This window comes from Limulus polyphemus, unplaced genomic scaffold, assembly GCF_000517525.1.
Source record: "Limulus polyphemus unplaced genomic scaffold, Limulus_polyphemus-2.1.2 Scaffold5102, whole genome shotgun sequence".
NCBI lineage: Eukaryota > Metazoa > Arthropoda > Merostomata > Xiphosura > Limulidae > Limulus > Limulus polyphemus.
The window spans coordinates 1-5,206 of NW_013670712.1; the positions used below are offsets into that span (position 1 = coordinate 1).

The 5,206-nt window shown below is 37.5% G+C and overlaps 1 non-coding gene across 1 annotated transcript; it reads left to right on the top strand.

Annotated features, from left to right (window-relative positions):
* The first annotated feature begins 1,710 nt into the window (after positions 1-1,710).
* Trnag-ucc lies at positions 1,711-1,783 on the top strand. Its single transcript has one exon. It is a non-coding gene; the product is annotated as a tRNA-Gly (tRNA).
* Positions 1,784-5,206: the final 3,423 nt, after the last annotated feature.

Sequence of the window (5,206 nt, forward strand, 5' to 3'; positions counted from 1 at the left end):
GATTAATGTTGTTTTCTCCTAAGCTTTACTTAATTCAGATTAATGTTGTTTTCTCCTAAGCTTTACTTAATTCATATTAATGTTGTTTACTCCTAAGCTTTACTTAATCCATATTAATGTTGTTTACTCCTAAGCTTTACTTAATCCAGATTAATGTTGTTTACTCCTAAGCTTTACTTAATCCAGATTAATATCTTTATTTTATCCAGTTTAAAATTGATTACACAGTAGGTTTTTATCTAGTTTGTATTCATGTAAAAAAAATCTCAATAACTTTTTTTATAGTAACTTCGTTAAGCCTTATTTCCTTTACGTTTTTACCAACATTTGATCTTCGTTTTTTGTATAGCGTATTAACATACTTTGGTTAATTGGATTAGTGGGGAACGTTGTTGACACGTGGCGGATATTTTAACCACGCTTTAGCCAGTGGTCAACTAAAGGAAATACTATTGACGTGGTTTTCGGGTTATTCCGTTGGGGGGGAGCAACAGTCCAATATAATTAATACATCATTGTTGCCCAATACGAGTTGCTGTTACAGAATGAAATTAATATTTGTTTCAACAACTACTGTGTTCGTCGTATCCCAGCTGGCCTGATGAGTCCTAGTATTGGACGAAAGCCCTCGTCGTCGTTGGACATAGCAGATGTAGTGTGGTCGACATATTTTTATACAATATATATACGGAGAAGCAATATACCGTTAGTAAGTGGACGAATGTAGGCTTAACGTGAGTTGTCAAACTTTGAACTCGCGTCTAAAACACAGATAATCTGGAGTCGAGTTTCTTCCCCAAAACATCTTGCGGCTGCGCTACTAGTCAAATAAACCTGTTATTAAACTCTTAAGTGGAATGATAGATTAGGCTTCGTGTTTATCCTAATCAGATAATCTGTTGAATAATTTATAAGGATGAATTAGTAGCATTAATGGTACAAATCCTGTATAAATATGGATTCGCTGTGATGAGGAAAATACAACTAAAAATATATACAGTTATGATGCAATACAAGCCTGATTTATTGTTTTTTATTTCTGATTTGCTTTTGGTTACTGATGAAGGACGGAATTCCCCGAAACTGGCAAAACTAAGTGATGAATCAAATGATTCATTAGGCTATATTTAATAACTTGAATACACTGATGAAGTTAGTAAAATACATTATCAAAATTGTTTTCACATACTGCAAATGTCCGGGAAAAAAACCTATACAATTTATTTTATAGTTTTATTTTTACGACCTGTATCACAGAACACTCTCTAACGTATAAACTCATTAATATTTGCACGGTTCACTCATATGTTAATACAGCCCTGGTGGTTAGGGCTCGTAACCTGCGGGTTAGAAACTCGTCACCGAGGATACTCACCCCTTTTATTTTAGTCGTATAATGTGACGGTCAATCGCACTATTCGTTGGCAAGAGAGAGAGAGAGAAGCCCAAGAGTTGGCGGTTGGTATTGATTAGCTAGCTTCCCTTTAATCTATCACTTCAAAATTAGGGACAACTAGCGCAGATATTCCTCGAGTAGATTTACGCGAAAGTCAACAACAACAAAAATAGATAACGTACCATATCAGACTTTATATAGTAAACGTCTGATGATAAAGCGTTTCTAAAGTTTGATAATTATCACCCGGCTTCAAGTATCGTCAACTATTATTGGCGTTTTGCGTTTTTTACAATTACATATAAGGGAAGCGTGTCCCTATAGCGCAGTGAATAGCGCGTTGGATTTCCAATCCAAAAGTACCGGGTTCGTTTCCCGGCAGGGATGCCACCACCATTGCCTGGTCCCAAGTCTAGGATGAAAAAGGAGGAGTCCAGTGGGAGTCTACAGGGATTATTATTATTATTTATAAGGGAAGCAACTTTTCACGTCCTAAGATAACCTTTCATTAATCACGAATTTACATAACTTCCATCCAGGGGACGAGTACTCCAGCTAGTATTGAATATAATCGTACATAGAACAGGGAGAGGTAAACTTCATATCCCCCCCCCCCAATACTTCTATTTACTTTATATACACTATTATTTACAGTTATATTATATTCAGATATTTGGAGCTACAAGATAAGACCAAAGCTTCTGGATATCAATCAGTAACTTGCTTGTTATGAGTTAACACTAAAAATTGTATTTCCCTCGACTGGCAACCATTGTCTAAAATGAAGTTATGATTTTTTTTATATAATATTACATATTTTTGTCCATCAGATTTAAGATTGAAAATATGATCTGTGACGAAACTAAGTAACCTGATATAAGTCCACCTATATAAGTATGAGTATCCAATGAAAATCGAGAGTTTTCATGACGTTGATAATCGCGTTCTTCTTCCATTTGAGACTAAGCCAATTAAAAGGTGACGTTAAATTGTTCTGCCCTATGTCCCACCAATTGAATTCTAGGAGAGTTTACACGTGCTTATTGTAACGAAATTTACACTACTCACCCGTTTGTTACTAAGCGCAGAGGGCTGTCTGCACTGTGCCCACTACTCGGTTTTTAGCGTTATAAGTATTCTGATTCACCGCTAAGCTACTGGGGGGTCGTCTTATCCGGGGCATGTTCTAACAAAAAAAAAATGATAGAAACCAGTTTTTGGGGCTAATTAAAATATATATGTTTTATCCTTAATGACTCGTTCATCTAGTTCACACCTTTGTCGGTTGTAAAGCCTGTAATGTGTGTCTCTATCATAAAATACGATCTTCTGATGCCTTTGTTGTGAGAACAGCAAGAATGTATCGGTAACATCAAGTTGAAGTTAGATTTTTACCGATAGGTTATCAGTAGATATAATCTAAAGCTAACACTAACTAATTCGGTATTGTACTTCTTCAAGTATCATTTATTAAAGGAAGATTGAGTGTAACAAAGGTAAGATATGGATCGGCTCGACTACGGGACGCACGTGTAACTTTGTGATCGTAGTCTATTTCTAAACGCCTCTCCCTGCACGTGCAGACCACAGGCCTATGTTTGAAGGGGTCAAGCACGCGTACTTGTTGTAGATATTATCTCTCTATCCTTCTCCTCCCATTCCCCATTCTTTGTATTACCCTTCTAATACCGGGTTCGAGTCTATAACACGCCGCTAATCCGCTGAGAACCTGTACACCGGGCCAGCAAGTGACCGTGAATATTTCTCTAAACCTTTGTTGGATATATATCTAATGCTGGAAAATGGGCACACACGCATTACAGATAGCACACTGACTCTAAGTAATCAATTCCTTTAAAAAACTTTCTGGCACGTGCTACTTGGCGCCGTTGAAGCCTGAGCTCTTTTAGGGACTTTTCGCAGCATTAAGCCTTAAAAAAAAGTAACAAAATGAAAAGCTCACCAGACGAAACGTCATATAAAACCAGGATTACATTAGGCTATCCGTCAACAAGAAACCCAAACTTCGTGCTGCACGTGTAAATATGACCGTATGACAGGCCTAGTAGGCACCCCCCCCCCCCGACTAAACAAATTAAGCCTTAAAAAAAAGTAACAAAATAAAAAGCTCACCAGACGAAATGTCATATAAAACCAGGATTACATTAGGCTATCGGTTGCAAAGTGCTCCCCAAACTTTGTGCTGCACGTGTAAATATGACCGTATGGCAGGGCTAGTAGGCACCCCCCTCCCCCTGACTAAACAATTACTGTTATACTGTGTATCAAGGAGAAAATAAATCAATTTTTAAAAATGTATTAAATTGATAATAAATCTGCATTACTAAACAAAAGTTACTTAATAATTGGAAAAATTCCGCGGCACACCTGAGATCCTTCCGCGGCACACAGTTTGGGGAGCACTGACCTATTCCATACCAGAGTTCCTTGTCGCGCGAGCAAATTACAAGGCGTTTCTATCGTATAGGACTTCACGTGTTTTAGAACTTTTCTCATTAGTTCGATACCAAGAAACTTATGGCACGAGGTAATCACGTTGACAGTGTATCGTGGGTTTTAGTGTGTGAAGACATGTACACGACATCTAGTAACAATATCGTGGGTTTTAATGTGTGAAGACATGTACACGACATCTAGTAACAATATCGTGGGTTTTACACACTGTCGTGTACATGTCTTCGTTACTAGATACACACTAAAACCCACGATATTGTCGTGTACATGTCTTCTATTGTTACTAGATGTCGTGTACATGCTTCAAGCACCACCTTCACACATTAAAACCCACGATATTGTTACTAGATGTCGTGTACATGTCTTCACACATTAAAACCCACGATATTGTTACTAGATGTCGTGTACATGTCTTCACACACTAAAACCCACGATATTGTTACTAGATGTCGTGTACATGTCTTCACACACTAAAACCCACGATATTGTTACTAGATGTCGTGTACATGTCTTCACACACTAAAACCCACGATATTGTTACTAGATGTCGTGTACATGTCTTCACACACTAAAACCCACGATATTGTTACTAGATCCGTGGTAACTTACGCTATAATTGCAAGTGAATTATACACGGAATAATAGTGCGATAGAAATAGAGAAAGGTAGTTCGGCTTGTCAACTGAAATTCTAAAGCAATTGAATAGGCCTTAGTGGACTTTTGACAAGAAGAAGAGAACTATATATATATAATGTTTATGATATGCCTATGATCTCTGTAGTGTAAAGAATTTATTGTACATATGTTTAACTAGTTCGAATATATATATTCTTTTGAAAGAAAGTGGAGTGCGTGCTGTTCATTTATTTTTGAATTTATCGCCAACAAATCACAGACACCCTAGCCCAACACCCATATCATTCAACCTACTTACTAAATTCTACTACTATATATAATTTTGTTTGTTTGTTTGTAATTAAGCACAAAGCAACATAATGGGCTATCTGTGCTCTGCCCGCCACGGGTATCGAAACCTGGTTTCTAGTGTTGTAAGTCCGCATACATGCCGCTGTGCCATCGGGGGGTGGGGGAGGAAGCGCTATATATGATATTAAGGAGAACGAGCCCATTATTTTGACAACGATAACATTAAAATAATGCTAAAATCCGGGGTTCTATTCCCCCTGCGGGACACAGCAGATAGCCGCCCGATGTGCCTTTGCAACAACAACATAGTAGGTGATCGTTCCGCTTTACATTTCTTTTTATTTATATTTTTACAAATAATCGTTTTTAATAAAAGATACACACGGCAATACATAGTTTACAGGGTC